The sequence below is a fragment of the Coenobita brevimanus genome, chromosome 14, assembly GCF_032717465.1.
Source record: "Coenobita brevimanus isolate Jiangsu-jjx chromosome 14, ASM3271746v2, whole genome shotgun sequence".
Taxonomy (NCBI): domain Eukaryota; kingdom Metazoa; phylum Arthropoda; class Malacostraca; order Decapoda; family Coenobitidae; genus Coenobita; species Coenobita brevimanus.
Genome location: NC_136967.1, coordinates 2,561,548 through 2,576,616, shown reverse-complemented (window position 1 = coordinate 2,576,616; position 15,069 = coordinate 2,561,548). Strand labels below are relative to the sequence as shown.

Below are 15,069 nucleotides of genomic sequence, written 5' to 3'. Positions count from 1 at the left end.
CAAAGGTGTGATATGTAAAATAAATCGTAAAGAAAGATATGTTACGAAGTCTCCCAAGAAAACGAGAATACGATCCATAAACGTTCCAAAACCCCTCTGTCATCACTTACCACCACGCCCTCCAGCCACTCCAAGCCCCTTCCCTCACTTCCACTTTATTTTTCCACTTACTTTCGAAATATTCTTTTTTCCATTTTATATTTTCACCTTGTACTCTGTCCTCCAGCTTCTTGTTCTCCCATCACAATTCTTCCACCTCATTTCTGGGGAGAGGTATGTGAGGATGGGTATGTACAATAGGGTGGTTTCATGAATAGGTAGACCAAGAATGAGGTAGAATGACAAGGTGAGGGGGTATATGAAGGTGTATGTGTGAGATTATTAGAAGAGGCTGATCAAAAGTGAGGTGGAATGACAAGATGAAATATGTGAAGAATGTGTGAAGTGGTTGGAAGGAAATGTGAACCAAAATCGTGGTGGAATTACAAGGAGAGGAAGTACATAGAGAATGTATGAGAGAAGAGGCAGACAAAGCACGGGTTAGAGTGACAACATGCTCACGTATGTAAAGGAGGATGGATGAGAGTGGGAGAACGAGAGGTAGACTAAGGGGGTGAATAGACAAGGTGGTTATGTCGTGAGAAGAACCGTTAACTCAGTCAGAATACTTTTTTTATTATTATTATTAGCTTATCCTTGCTATCGACAGACGACTATATTTACCTGAAACTTCTAGCAGGGCTACATAAAGACCTACCACCTCACTACTAATAACTCGGCTACGCTGGATAAAATGGTCTAGTAAGTGGGAGCTACAACGAAAACAGAATAACGCCACCATACTGATGGAGTTATAAAGAGCAGGAACTCAAATATCTCAGGCCCTAGAGGTCTTTGTTTTGCCTTCTTTCATTCTCTCCCTTGAAATGACACCAAAGATATTCACAGGGAAAATCATTACACTATATCTACTTTGCTTTGGCCTAAAAATTGTCATCTTTCTATCTTGGATGCCGAGCTGCATCCAAAGAGTAACAATAGAACATGGTGTTAATCACAGAGACGATACGGAAAAGATATCGAGTAGTAGTGTTGTCTTATCTGCCCCCGAGGTAAGGGAAGTAAGCTGCCAAAGGACGAAAATCTCAATCAAGTTAAGGTGAACGAACTATTCCCCTCAAGTATGCTTTAACAGGCTAAGTTCAGTCAAAAGTTACGTCCAAAGGTCAATTAGCATTTGTGTACTACTTTTTAGCTTAACTTGTCAGTAAAGGTCAAGAAACAGGGTCTATGAAGAGTTACCAGGAAAAAATCAAGTATTTAAAATTGTTGATGGATTTTGGAGCCATTGTCGGTAAAGATTTTAATTACTTACTTTGAGTTCCTTTTCAGGTGAAATATCTAGATGCCGTTCAGACAGTAATATGGGGTTTTTGGATTAGCGAAACAAAAATCTGTTTCTCTACTCCCTCTAGCTTATTATCATCACAAAAAACAAATATGGTCTATAAAGCATGAAGTAGCGGGGACGGAGCAGCCAGTAGAGACAGAACGTGTTATCTGAGCGTGACGTCACACATGTAAACACTGGCGCTTATCTGCTTCAGCCAGTCATGAGGCTCGCACTCGGTGACGTCACTGTTAATGTCCCTTGCTCTTTCCTCACCCACGTGCCCTTATTTATGACCGTCTTCTTGCATAAATTATGATATATTAAATTTCTTGCCTTGTACTTACTGAACTGGAGAGTGCTATACAGCAGGATGCTTGACCAAACTTTTTTTTTACTTTAGCTTACTGTATAATGACATACACAGTATAAGGTCTTCCCCTAACGCTGTTACAGAATATCAACAAATGTGTGGTATTAATCAGGATACAGGAAATCCGTATATTTTACCATGTTTTATGTTAAACTCCTAAACCATTTTCCGAAGCACAGACCGCGTTATCCCGGATGCTTGCACGGGTGGGTGACGAATCCGAATGGGGACCAAAAGCTCCAGCCACTGGTCGCCTGATCTCGTGCGACCTGCCTGCACGACACGTGAGCCGGGCACGTGAGGCAGAGGCAGGGCAGCTGATAAGTGGCACCCAGCGGTCTAGCAGGCCACGGGCAGACTACAGGCGCACCTAAACGTTTTTGGAAACGTTGCTACTTCTGTTTATAAGCTTGTTTTATGCACGCAATGTGCTTAGAGTAAATGAAAATATTCCTTCATTCGTTTAAATTTAGGCGTAAATGAAATATTATTATAATGGGTTCAAACTGTTAAGGTACAGTAATCATACTTGTCCAGAAAAAAATCCAGATAAAATGTAGCTACCGACCGCTACTTTATTTAGCGTGACACACCTCTCGGAGATGTAACAGACAAAACTTAGAAACAGCACACGGAGCACTGTACGCCATCGTTGCCACCTTGAATATACTGCATGCAAGAATCTACCACTTGAGTTCAATTGAGATTCACAGGATATCTAGAGACCATTTTCTTCTCGTAACTTTATTTTTGGTGAGGGGCAAGAAATAATTGGAAATTTATACATTTTGTCTCTGTCTCTCTCAAACAGCAAACCTTACGACAGGAATAACTGATCTCAAGTTTGCTTATAAATCTCGGCCAGTGGAAGACAATTTTTCTGCTATACAGAAGAGAAATCTTTAGCTACTCATTTATGAAATCGGACTGTCATTACTCAGCTTTAGATGTATATCTGCTAGACACCCATTGCTCAACTCTAGGAAGCTAGTAGATTCACTGGCGTGTTGTTCTCGATTTGAGGGAACTTTTATACATATAGCATGCACTGTATCACACCTGCCTTTTAATCAGCTACCTATACAGTATACAGTATATGGATCAGCTATTCCTCAACCCTGTAGACAGCATTTTTGTTTTTCATTGCTACATGGAACGCAATTCTGTACTCTTGATTTTGCTACCTATATATGATTCAGACAGCCAATGCTCAGTTCTATTCAGCGGAATATAAAGGTTGGGTGGGTTGTTGTTGGCGGGTACAGCTGGTGTGGGGTCCATTGTGAGTACCGCTAACATAAGCAGCTGCCGGGCTTCTCACGCACTGTTGCCACTTCTCATAATCACACCGCAATTCAAAAACATGAACAGTTTTACTGGACTGATAGTACTAAAGCCTCTGCACATTAACAAAGGAGTAATGGGCCAAGGAAATTATTATGGTCTGTATTGGAAACAGACATCACCCTCCTCCTCTTCCTCATCATTATCATCATTAATAAAATGTGGTGATGATATGCATAGGAATTCATTATCATACATTACCATTTACAGATAAATTTTTGAGACAATTGTAGTGATTATCATCTCCATCATCTCGACTTGTCACCATTAAGAAAATATTTTGGTCATGGGCCAAAGAAACTACCATCAGTATTACTAATATGTACTGGAGATGGACGTCGGAAATCATCATTCGTCTTACCATCATCATTAGCAAAAACGATGGCGACAGACATACGAAACTCATCATCGTTATCATTATCATATCATTAACACCACCACCATCACCATACAGGCATGCCATATCCGATCCAATGGGTTCCTTGCCGTAAACAGATATTTTCCCACATATTCAGAACCTGCCAATATTTCATATGTCAGATCTCTCCCTAGCAGCAAATGTCCAAAATTTTTCCTTTATACTGCCAGATTCAGGTAGCTATACACTTTTTATATTCATGACCTCAAGCTGACATCTCTCCATCTTGAATGCTGAATTACGGCAAAAAACTAACACTATACTGTAGAATACCATGCTAGTCACGAAGAGGTGCTATGGAAAGGATGTAGAGCCGCAAATGTCCTCCGCCACTGAGTTACGAGAGAATATTGCAAAGACGAAACTCTAGTTAAGGTGAAAGATCTGTAGCAATGTTAGCTTTCCCTTGCACTAAGTAGATTCAGACATTTCTATCTTAGATTCGTTTTTTTTTTTTCTTTTTTTCAATAAATTTTCCAGTGTCAGATTTTTCTTACAGCTGATGGATTGAGATTTTTTTCTTTCATACCGTCAGATTTAGCCGGCGTATCTAGCCGATCCCATTTTCACTTTAACTTGGCCTAAAAGTTCTGTCTCTCCATCTTGAATACTCAGTTGTAGCATTAAAGTAACACTAGAATATGCTGGTCAAGAAGAAGTGCTATGGAATGGATGTAAACTCCAATATTGTCTTATTCTGCAACTGAACTACATGAAATATGCAGCAAAAGGACAAAAATCTGGGTCAGGTTAATGTGAAAGTACTAAATTTCCCATGATGGCATCTCCTTAAGTTTTTGGCGGTTGCTCTTGTTCTTTAAGCATTCTCTCTCTCTCTCTCTCTCTCTCTCTCTCTCTCTCTCTCTCTCTCTCTCTCCAGACGGGGATTTCCTTCTGCCGGGTGCTGCAGGGCTTATCTTCTGTGGGGTCCTCTCCCTAATCTGAAGGTAACCACTACATTAAACCACTAAACTGCATACCTGACATTACCTGCCCTCTAAATGCCTAAGAAGTCCTGCATCCTGAAAATATGATACTGTTCCTACTCTAACTTTGCCTAAAATTGTCGTCTCTTCATCTTGAAGGCTCAGTTTTAACAAAAGATAAACACATATGATGCTAGTCACGAAAAAGTGCTATGGAAAGGATGTAGAGCGGTAGTACTGTTTTTCTGCCACTGAGGTGTATGTGAAATAGCCTGCAAAGGGACGAAAATCTGGTTCGGGTTAAGGTGAAATGATTATACCCATGTGAACTTCTGGTAGCGACCGCAGAAAAGTTCTGTCACGGAACCTGTACCGTCATTCCTCATGGTCAATTTCCTGTCACAGCCAAAATTTGTTTTTCCACGAAGAAGGAAGCTAGCGAGAGTGCAGAAACTCCCCATACCTCATGGAAGAATTAGACACCGAAAAAAAATATGAGGATGCATTTCCACTATCTGAAAGATGCACGGCACTATGAAATCAATACACATTATGCCGCTCATGTCTTCTGGTCTTCCTAAATAAATCTGAGTTACTAGATGCAGTTTTGTTTATGAATCCGGTATACATCTTCATCCTCTACCTCCGTAACTTACTTCAGACATCGTGCCAACGTTGCCAGTTCAGCGCTTTTGCTACCACATCTGAAGACGTTCGTATCCATCTGGCGCCAAATTCTAATAGCAAGTGGCAAGAAATATAGCATCATTCCTAAGATCTTATCAACAGCTGTCAGCATCTGTGGGACACTGGCACTATTTTGGCGATTCTTATGGCTAGTGGGATGAAATCTCGCCTTATTCTAGATGTTTATTATTTCAACCGAGGTTTTAGGGTGACTTCAGGATTTTGTCCACCTATCAATGTTCTAGCTCCCCTTGATCTGGCAACTGTTTTTCGTTCATAGCGCGGTCATCAACGTTCCCTTTAACCCTTCCACCTAAAGTACGTTTATTTAGCTTATTATTGCTACGACATTTTACAGTTTAGGAGGGTTATCTTGTAGTCACGGCTGTAATTATCTAACCCCTCCAGTTCGTAAAGTCTCTTCTAAACTGTTTAAATAAAAGTATGTCATCGGACTGAAGGGATATCAAGCATAACCAATGTAATGTTAACTTTAGCTTGTGATATTTGTATCTATACAATTATTTACCCCCCCCCCTCTGTTTCTGTAGTCTTCAAGATTATCGGTATTTAAAATTCTCTCTCTCTCTCTCTCTCTCTCTCTCTCTCTCCATTTTCCTTATATATCCGACTTGGTGCGTACTGGTCAATCGTACCCTGAGCCCCGAGCCCCTCCACTCAAACCGTCACATGCCACCGCTTCGGCACGAATATCAACCGTCTATACTGAGATATATTACGATAATCCCAGTGTAACAAGAAAGTAATTAACGCATTTTTTTTCTACCACAAGGCGCCCATTTATTCAACTTTAAGGGAAATTCTCGTACGGATGGGACTTACGAAATTCAAATTCTCAAAGCACCATATTGTATTGCAAACCATTTCTAATTATTTATATCTTGAAGGAGGGAATGAAAAGAATAAAAATTAAAGTGTAGAGAGTGAGTTGAGTTGGGGGTGTGTAGGGCAGGTGTAGGGTGAGTGAGGGTGAGTCAGGATATCGACCAGTTATTGGCATATTGACCCACTCTCATAACACCACCACCACCTACACCACCCACACCATCACACACACACACACACACACACACACACACACACACACCACTAATTACATCATCATTACCACCAGCAAAATCACCACCACTACCCTGACCTACATTTTGTCTGCATCATCACTACCACCCTCACCACTTCACCACTGCCACACCATTACTACTGCTGTTAATATCACTACCATCCACACCACACACTACCACCACCACACAGTCAGTACTACCACACTATTACCACACTTTAGTAGTACCATCTCCGGCACTACCACTGTCTAGTACTACCACCGTCCCATCAAAATCAATGCCACACCACAAAACCACACTACCACAAAACACCACACCATACCTCACTATACCACACCACACACCATACAACCACGCCCCACACCAAACCACGCCACACCCCACACTACCCACGTCACACCACACCAAATCTCACTTTATACCACACCATACCACACCACATTGCTCCATCACTCCAAACTGCACCACCACACCACACCACAGCAACTGACAAAGGCAACAGCTGTTTTCGTCTACCATACAATATGTCGTGTGTCGTTCCCCTATAGTTTTTCATTTAGATTTTTCTTTTGTAGTTGAACAAAGCATTTTACACACACACACACACACACACACACACACACACACACACACACACACACACACAAACACACAAACTTACGTGCGTGGGGTGTGTGTGTGTGTGTGTGTGTGTGTGTGTGTGTGTGTGTGTGTGTGTGTGTGTGTGTGTGTGTGTGTGTGTGTGTGTGTGTGTGAGAGAGAGAGAGAGAGAGAGAGAGAGAGGCTTATTATTTCCTCAGTATAAACCACTGGGTGAACTGGATGAGTATAAGGCTGTATCGAGTATATGCTACTGGGTGTATGGGATGTATTGTATATAGTAGGTGTATTAGATGTATTTCAATGGGTTTACTGAGTGTATTTCATTGGGTGTATTTCAGTGTGTGTATTGGGTGTATTTTATCTAGTGTAAACGGTACTGGTTGTGTTGGTATACTGAGTGTATGAATGAACTGGGTGTGAGTGTATGAATGCAGTGTGTATTTTACCTTATGTAATGGGTAGTCTGTTGCGTGTATAAGTATGGGTGTATTTTATCTTGTTCAAGGGATATTGGGTGTATGAGTGTATAGGTGTATTTTTTCTTGTGTAAGGGGTACTGGGTGTATGAGTGTGTGTTGGCAGTAGGCCCCGCTGTGCTGTCTAAACGCTTCATTATAAATAACCACCATTACCACACACTGCAGCCTCAATGTCAGTTCTCTCCAAATATCACCTCATTTTTTCATCTCTCTTCCTTATATGACTTGATTGAACCTAACCTACACGGTCTAACACAGATTCACTCAACCTTGCGTACTTTAACACAGCTTGGCCTAAATCGCACCGCAATACTCCCCAATCTAAGGCATAAAGTTACGTGGCCGGCTATGTTAAGCTGACCTAGAACGAGTAATACAGGGCTATGTTAACCTCATCAATTCTACGACGTATTTAGACTAGTAGTTTTAGGACTAAGAGTAATTCTGCTCTGAGGCACTTTTAATTACATACATTAAAACACATATATAAATAACCTATCGCCATGTCAAAAAAATCAACAACAAAAAAACTCAATACAGACGAAGTATACTGTTCTCACTGTATTAACGGTATTTATTTTCGTTCCCAACAAACTTCAGCCTCATTAGCCATCACCTTCAGGATCTCAGACACGAAAAGAACCTGTAACCCTCTCGTGGTCGGGGCAACTCTAGTGTTCAACCTAATGTCAGACGATTTTGTTCACCTGAGGGGGAGTCACAGGACCGCGAAAGTTAGCTGGTATTGTAGTACTTTTCTCACCTTCCAATTACTCTCTCTCTCTCTCTCTCTCTCTCTCTCTCTCATTCAGAAGTCATAATAAATGAAAAAATAAATAGGAAACGCAACAGACAACTTTATTTCTTCCTAAAGGGTATAAGGGGGAGGTTGATCTGGAAAGGCATGGAGGACTGCAGATAAGTAGAGGAAATTTTGTTGTATATTATTTTTTATCTGGTTATCCAGTTTTTATTTTACTTTTTATTAATTTATTTTCTGTCACTCCCTTCCCGGATAGAAGACAGGATATGACATCATGCAGCTGATACGGAAACAAACAAGAGAGTTATAAAGTATGCATGTTAGGATGATGATGATGATGATGATGATGAAAAAGAAGGTGATGATGATGATGATGATAGTGAAAAAGAGGGTGGTGGAGATGATGATGATGATGATGATGATGATGATGATGATGATGACGGAGACAGGAAAATGGCAAAACTAGATACACCATGCATCAGTAAACACGTGGGTCAGGATGATGATGATGATGATGATGATGATGATGATGATGACAGTGGAAAACAAGGTAAGGCATAACAGACAAAATAAATCGGTAAGCATGAGATGTCACAGAAATCTCCAGGGCAATGTGAATACGCCTCAGGCCAGCATTACGCGCCAGTACCGTCAACAACATGTTATAACGGGGCTCGACTCCGGCAAGGGGCTGAGATAAGCTCGAAGGGGGTTCGGACAGGCTCGTAGGAGGCTGAGATAGGCTCGAAGGGGGCTGGCATAAGCTGGTAGGGTCTGAGATAGGCTCGTAGGGGACTGAGATAAGCTGGTAAGGGGCTGAGAGAGGCCCGCAGGGGGTTGTGACAGGCTCGTACGGGGGCTGAGATAGGCTCATAGGGGGCTGAGACAGGCTGGTAGGAGGGATAAAAGGGGGTTGAGGGAATAGAGATGGAAGGAGCAGGGTCAGTGGTGGCGGGGAGGGAGGAAGGTAAACACGGGAAGGGAACTGATGTGTCTACAATCGGTTTGTTTTGACCTAACAGGACTGGGCCACTTTTACAACCTGAATATCTTGAATACTATATCGTGCTTGCATGAAGTTCGACGAACAATTGTAAAAATGAGACTCCTTGGTTACTAGTCAAATTAGCCCTCCAGTCTAACTACATCCGGCCATCAACTGAGCTGAATGGGGTTAGGGATATTTGTCAGGTTAAAACAAACGCGCTTTGCTATGGGAAGGAGTCATTCAGGGCGGTATTTTGGCGCGTAGGAAAGAGGGTTGGAACGAGAGAGGGGAAATGGAAGAGAAATTAGGGAAGAAAGCTAGGGTGTAAATTCGTGTACTTGGGGATAACTGGGACTCAGCAAAAAATTAACTGCCTGCCTAAATGACCCCCTGTGCTAACAAAAGCAATAAATAAGGGGTCCGTAACCCCTGCGACGAAGGCCTCGTAGCACCTCTTCCGTAGCTACTAATTCTGCATACTCGGATTACGCCTCAAAATTTTCTTGTACGTTATTTATATCTTTTTATTATCGACATATTTTGCATCAGTAACATACAACAGGATACCAAGACGTAGCCTGCAGAAAAAATCGCTAAATAAATCGTTAGGGTGTTACGAAATCGCCTGCGGAAGTTTGAAAAATTGATTGTCTAACTTAAAGACCCTCGTGCAGTCGATAAGCGTAAACATAATGGCAGCCTGACTTGTTTCACCAGAACTTTGTCCAGATATTCGTCCTTTTGCAGCTTATTTCATGTGGCTCAGTGGACGTTGTTACTGTTGTTGTTCTATCCCAATCAACCCGGCTGAGCAGATCCACCGACCATAAGCAAGCAGCCACCTTCCTACGCCAGACAGTGCCAGCCAGGATCGGAGCAAGGTCCATCCTTATGGCGAGGTGGAGGAAAAATGGAGGAGGCATAGCCCTCATGAGGAACTGTGCACAGGAGGTATGTACAAGTAGTAGTTTCACCCTGGACTTTGACAACTTGGTAAATCTGGTCGAGTTCTCCACCTGGGAGTGTTGTGCAAGGCCCGCTACAGGGCCTTGGCCCTTCGCCACTCCCATGGTAGTACCTCCTGGGACGATGGTAACCATCTACATACTACCTTTTCCGTGGGCTAACGAGTCCTACACTTTATCCAAGGGTAACGCAGGACTATACAGAGCAGGGACGTCAATCTTCCCTGAGCTGGACACATGCTCCGGCCGCATATCCCAAGTTCAGTGTTAGAATTAAGACAAATTATGGCTCTACAGTATTTCCATAGCACTTCTTTCTGACCAGCATCATATTCTAGTGTCTATTTTGTTACAATTCTGTATTTAAGATAGAGAGATGACAGTTTTAGGCTGAGATAATGTGAACAGAGTATAACGCCGCCCATCAAGCTACTGATGTCACACCCACTGTAAAGGCACCGCCACACTGCAATTACCACTTCTTTATCCCACCACATCTTTGCCCCACCCACTGCCAGTCCTTTTTTCATTCCCTGCTACATATCTGTCGCTCCATGTCAATTTCTTCCACACCATTCCCTATCCTACCACACTCTTGTTACTCTTATCACTGCCGCCCCTGCCACACCACAACCACACCACTTCCAAAGCACCGCCACCCCTGCCACACCACTGTCATCCTTACCACCCCTCCTGCACCAATACCACACCACTGCCACCTCTACAATACTAATGTCACCACTGCCACACCCCTGCTACCCCTCCTACACCAGAACCACACAACTGCCACCTCTACAATACCACTGTCACCTCTGCCACACCCCTGCCGCCCCTGCCACACCACAGTCATCCCTGCCATATCACTAACGCCTCTGCCACACCACTGTCACCCCTGCCACACCATTCCCACCCCTACCACACCACCGCCATACCACTGTCACCCCTGTCACACCAGTCACCCTTGCCACACCACTGCCATCCCTGCCACACTACTGTTGCCCCAGCCACACCACTGTCACACTTGCCACACCACTGTTGCCCCTGCCACACCACTGTCACCACTGTCACCCCTGCCACGCCATTGTCACCCCTGCCACGCCACTGCCACACCACTGTCATCCCTGCCACACCACTGTTGCCCCTGCCACACCACTGTCACCCCTGCCACGCCATTGTCACCCCTGCCACGCCACTGCCACACCACTGTCATCCCTGCCACACCACTGTTGCCCCTGCCACACCATTGTTGCCCCTGCCACACCACTGTCACCCCTGCCACCCCATTGCCACAGCGCTGCCATCCTTGCCACATCACTATTACTCCTACCACAGCACTGCCACACCATTGTCACCCCTGCCACACCATTGTCACCCCTGCCATACCACTGTCACCCCTACCACATCACTCTCACCCCTGCCACACCACTGTCACCCCTGCCGTACCACTGTCACCTCTGCCGTACCACTGCTACAGCAATGCCACCCTTGCCACACCACTGTCACCCCCGCCACACCACTGTCACCCCTGCCGCACCACCGATACAGCACTGCCACCCTTGCCACACCACTGTCACCCCCGCCACACCACTGTCATCCCTGCCGCACCACTGCTACAGCACTGCCACCCTTGCCACACCACTGTCACCCCCGCCACACCATTGTCACCCCTGCCGCACCACTGCTACAGCACTGCCACCCTTGCCACACCACTGTCACCCCCGCCACACCACTGTCACCCCTGCCGCACCACTGCTACAGCACTGCCACCCTTGCCACACCACTGTCACCCCCGCCACACCACTGTCACCCCTGCCGCACCACTACCACCCTTGCCACACCACCGTCACCCCTGCCACACCATTGTCACCCCTGCCATACCACTACCACACCATTGTCACCCCTGCCATACCACTACCACACCATTGTCACGCCCGCCATACATCTGCCACACCAGTCACCCCTGCCATACCACTGCCACACCGTTGTCACTCCTGCCATATCATTGCCACACCACTGTCACTCCTGCCATACCACTGTCACCCCTGCCATACCAGTCACCCATACCATTCCACTGCCACACCAATGTCACCCCTGCCATAACACTGTCACCCTTGCCATACCACTGCCACACCACTGCTACAGCACTGTCACTCTTGCTACACTACTGTCACCCCTGCCATACCACTGTCATCCGTGCCATACCACTGCCACAACACTACCGCCCCTACCAGACCATTACCACCCCCCTGACCCTAATTTGTCACCCCTGAGCACCCCCTACCCAGTCTTTACCACACTACCACCACACACCCCTGCCCCCTACCACCCACTACCACCCCCCCACCACCCCTTGTCCCATGCTGACTGCTGCTGACTTGTGCTGGGAGGCTGGCATTCCACAAATCAGCTGTCCCTGTGGCGCAGTGGAAAGCGCGTTGGACTTCTAATCCAAAGGTCCCGGGTTCGACCCCCGGCAGGGATGAGGCAACGACGCCATGATTTTCCTGACTAACTATGACCAGAGCAGTCCCCGTTCTGCCGCCCCTCTCTCTCTCACACACTCTCTCTTCCCACTCTCTCTCTCTCACTCACCTCTCTTCCCTCCCCTTTCCCGCTGCTTCCCTCCCTCCCTTCCTTCCCCCTCCTCACCTCTTCCGCTCTCTCTCTCTCTCTCTCTCATCTCGCCATATCCTGTACTGTACTATGTATGTTCCATCTCCACTCATACCTAAAGAGTATCCATGTGGGGCCTAAACTGTTTTTATCTTTCCAGGAATGAGCATTTCCATATGTTTGTATAATTCTTCCATATGGGCAACTGACAGGACTCTGAAATGTTAACAAATCAACACGTGACCTAACTTAACCTACACATGACCTGAGGAGGGCCTGTTCTCTCATACACTAACACCTAACCCAACTTAACAATGACGTAGAGGAGCCTAACATAACCCAGCCTAATCTAACAACTTAAATTAATCTAACCTAACTTTAACCGAAAGAGCCTAACCAAATGCACAATCACTTAATCTAATCTACAGTAACTTAACCCGACCTAACCTCGCCTCACCTAACCTAAGCTGACAGTGACCACGGGACGCCCTGTTGTCCCACCCATCAACACCTTCGCAGTCCCGCCAGGCAAAGCTCTCCCAAAAATGGCAAGTGGGTGTGTGTTGTGGGAGGCAGCCTGAGTGGTCGATAGTGTGGCGCGTGGGGGGAGGGGGAAGGATAGGGGGTGGAGGGGAGGGGAAAGATGTAAGCTCCCCCCTCCCCTCCTTTACCAGCCCTCCCCTCCCTCTCTCATACTGACACGATCAAGTCTTGCGTCATCATCATCAACAAGACTAAACTTGCTGTCAGTCACTCATCCACTTTTTTCTTTATCTTTTATCGGTACCTAAAGTTTTTTTTTTTCACTTTAATCATAATTACGATAACAAATTACCATCATCATCATCTTCACTACCTCCTTATGCTGATACGACCAACTCTTGCACCATCATCATCGTCACCACTACCTTGCTCTCAGCCATGCTCATCACCTTTTCCTTAATCTTGTGTCGGTGCCTAAGTTTTTTTTTTTTACTGTTTTAATTATAATCACGATAACTTAAATTACCATCATCATCATCATTATCTTGACTAACTCTTTCTCATGCTGATGCGGTCAACTCTTGCATCATCATCATCAACGCATGCTCTCCTTCACATTTGTCCATCCATTTTAATAAACACCTTAAGAAATAAAGTCTTTACCGTCTACGCCATATTATAAAGAACATAAAAATCCTCACCATCACCTCAGTCACCTATGTCATCACAGTACAGTTCCTTAAATGTGTTGAGAAGAATCCAGAAACAGAAAAGTGAAAGGTTTGGTTGGGTAATAATAATAAGGTAGAGTACGATAAGTCTGGATGAAATGATAGAAAAATAATGCATGACTAGTAAGAAGGGAGGACTAGATGGGTACTAGTCTGGAGATATATAAAACTGAAGAAGGAAAAAGGAAAACTCACCAGAACTATTAATAACGCTTGAAGGAAACGTCACCCTCCACCAGTCAGTCAGTCAGTCATGCAAAAAGACCTTATGCTTCCTTCAAAATAGTAATAACACTAATACTAATACTAATAATGATAATAATAACAGCAACAACAACAATAATAATAATAATAATAATAATAATAACAGCAACAACAATAATAATAATAATAATAAACGATGCAAAAATTCGATAAACGCTCCCGGCTAAGCTACGAAAAATTATCTGGGACAGCATATATGAATAACTAAATCATACATATATACACACATACACAAACAAGATCAATAAACAAGTACATACATAAATAAATATAAAATAATATAAATCAATGAATAAATAAAATAAAAATAAAAGGTAAAATTAGTGAGACGACGGAGATTTTTTTTCCAGTTCCATCAGAGCAAGAGGCTTCCATTAACCTTCAGAAAATAATCGGACCATTGCAATGAATGAATTAATGAATGTATAATAAATAAATTAAGTTAAATAACTAAATGAGTGATTAACATAGCATCGTACGGAAGAAAATTTTGCAGACTGCTTCCTTCATTAGTAAGTCACCCCTTAAGGATGAGTAAAATCGCCACGTGTGTGTGTGTGTGTGTGTGTGTGTGTGTGTGACAATCAGTTGACGAAGATTATCATGGACAAGATAAGAAGGTGGCACCAGCGAAGATACGACTGATGTGGTGGTGGTAGTAGTAGCAGTAGTAGTAGTAGTAGTAGTAATAGTAGTAGTGGTAGTAGTAGTAGTAGTAGTAGTAGATGTTGTTTTATGTTCATCTGAATGTTAACCCAATGGACTGCAGGTAAACTTATCCTCTTGCAATCCACCATCCTCCTTTCGGGGACAGGGAAGTACCGTACCTAAAATATATTCCTATGGCCAGTCAGTTCGATCGCTCGGTTATATGTGCCACCACGCGAAGGCCTCCCTCCCCCACCACCTGAGGGAGGTGTGGGTGTGGTGAGGGTGTGAAAACCACCTGTTGTTTGACAG

The 15,069-nt window shown here is 44.2% G+C and overlaps 1 non-coding gene across 1 annotated transcript; it reads left to right on the top strand.

The window, feature by feature from the left end:
- The first annotated feature begins 12,427 nt into the window (after nt 1–12,427).
- Nucleotides 12,428–12,500, top strand: TRNAR-UCU (transfer RNA arginine (anticodon UCU)). The gene has a single exon. It is a non-coding gene; the product is annotated as a tRNA-Arg (tRNA).
- The last annotated feature ends 2,569 nt before the right edge of the window (nt 12,501–15,069 follow it).